This window comes from Palaemon carinicauda, chromosome 11 (genome assembly GCF_036898095.1).
Source record: "Palaemon carinicauda isolate YSFRI2023 chromosome 11, ASM3689809v2, whole genome shotgun sequence".
NCBI lineage: Eukaryota > Metazoa > Arthropoda > Malacostraca > Decapoda > Palaemonidae > Palaemon > Palaemon carinicauda.
In genome coordinates this window covers 16634946-16637445 of record NC_090735.1, presented here as the reverse complement: position 1 = coordinate 16637445, position 2500 = coordinate 16634946, and positions in this window count along the sequence as shown.

Here is a 2500-nt window from a genome sequence, read left to right as displayed (position 1 = left end):
GGTTGATGATTATGACGATGATGATATTTGTATACATATATATATATATATATATATATATATATATATATATATATATATATATATATATATATATATGTATGTATGTGTATATATATATACAATATATCTATAAATTCATATATATTAATCTATTTATTTATCAGAATACCTACATATATATATATATATATATATATATATATATATATATATATATATATATATATATATATATATATATATATATATATATATATATATATATATTAAGTAGGCAGCTTTCGTTCTGTCTCTCAATCTGACGTCTTTCATTCAATTTATTGTTTTTCTTATTTTGCCTTTTTATGAAATATTTAGTCTCAAAATGTTTGTTTTTATATTGGGTATGTCTCTCTCTCTCTCTCTCTCTCTCTCTCTCTCTCTCTCTCTCTCTCTCTCTCTCTCTCTCTCTCTCTCTCTCTCTCTCTTCTAGTCCTCTGAACTCCAAATTTGCGTCTTGTCCAAATAAAAAAATTTGTATTTGAGTGACTATATGTTTTAAAAATGTGTACGTATTTTCTTATGCATATGATTTAAAGGGAAAAAGAAGTCTTCTTTACTTTAATTCATATTTTCTAACCTTGTACCTCATTTGTAGAAAATTTCTTGATATAATACCATTTGGTACGATTTTTTTTTATCTCGCATCTTATGAAATGTCTCTGATAAAAGTAGACTCTAAGTTCATCGTAAAATCAACGTATCAAATTATATCTACACTGTTAAAATATGCGGTAAAAGAAAAAAAAACCTGGAATTGATGTTGCCAGGCATTTGCAGTTTTAAAAAACGGATATATTTACGTAAAAGAGTGATTTCAGTTAAATTTTACCATTCTTTGTTATTATCTTTTACGGGTTGGTGACAGCAATATCACTCCTTTATGTCAATATATCCGTTTTTAAACCGGAAAAAAATCTTGTAATAAATGTTGCCAGACATTTACGGTTTTTTAATACAAATTTTTAACAGTGTATTTATATCCTACACTGTTGAAAATTTTCTGTAAAAAAACCGTAAAAATCCTGGAGTGAATTTACTTTTTAAAAACAGATATATTGACGTAAAGGAGTGATATTACGGTCACCAACCCGTAAAAGATAATAGCAAAGTAGTTTAAGATTACGGTCGCCTGTACTGTACTGAAATACGGTTGAGAATAGTACGATTTTGAAATTACGTTTTTTTTTTTTTTTTTTTTTTTTTTTTTTTTTTTTTTTTTTTTTTTTTTTTTTTTTTTTTTTTTCCTACTGTGTATCTCGAACGGAATGCCCTTTGCCATAAAGACTGAGCAAGTAAGCGGATATCAAAACGTTCGCTGTGCTGAAGGATATGATCCTCAGAGTCGAAGTGACCTCACACCTCAGCACAGGAAATGTGATTCACCAAGGATTTGATTTCAAAGATATTAGCTGTTTAAAGGCTTTAAAGACCGCTCATGAATGGCAGAGGCAAGGGACAGTGACATTGTCCTAGCAAGCAGGGCAATGCCCTAGGCCTAGGGACTAAGCATAGATCATATGATCAGCACCCAAGCCCACTCTCCACCCAACCTATATATAATTATATATGTATGTATATATATATATATATATATATATATATATATATATATATATATATATATATATGTATATATATATATGTATATATGTATATATATATTTATATATACATATATATGTATATATAAAAAAAATTTAGTCAATTTTCCTTTTCTGTTTGCAAGTAAAATGAATTCATAGACTTATTTTGGAGGAAAACAAAGATCAAGTAAATGAATATATGTTTAGTTACTATAAAATGAGAGAGAGAGAGAGAGAGAGAGAGAGAGAGAGAGAGAGAGAGAGGAGAGAGAGAGAGAGAGAGAGATTTTCAGACTAACGGTACAATATATGACTTTGAATAAAAGAATATAAAACTGCGTTCTTGACTATAGTTCCTTTTCCATTAAAATGCTAGAGAGAGAGAGAGAGAGAGAGAGAGAGAGAGAGAGAGAGAGAGAGAGAGAGAGAGAGAGAGACAAAACCTTGCATTAGATGCCTTCAAATAAGACCATATGAAACAGCGTTCTTGATTATAGTTCCTTTTCTATTAAAATGCTAGAGAGAGAGAGAGAGAGAGAGAGAGAGAGAGGAGAGAGAGAGAGAGAGAGAGAGAGAGAGAGAGAGAGAGAGAGGCAAAGCCATGTATTATGTCTTCAACTAAGACGATATGAAACTGCGTTCTTGATTATAATTCCTTTTCCATTAAAATGCTTCTGTAACAACCCAATAGAGTTAACTGACCATTAACTACGTAAATTAGAGCACAAGTCAAAATGGGTAAAATTTAAAACTCCATTAACTTGTATCTCAATCTTTTCTAAAAGCATCTCTCTATTTATTTCTCTACAAGATTTTTCTTCCCATCCGGTAACTGAACTTCCAATAAATTCTCTTTCAATAAAGTTCTCCTT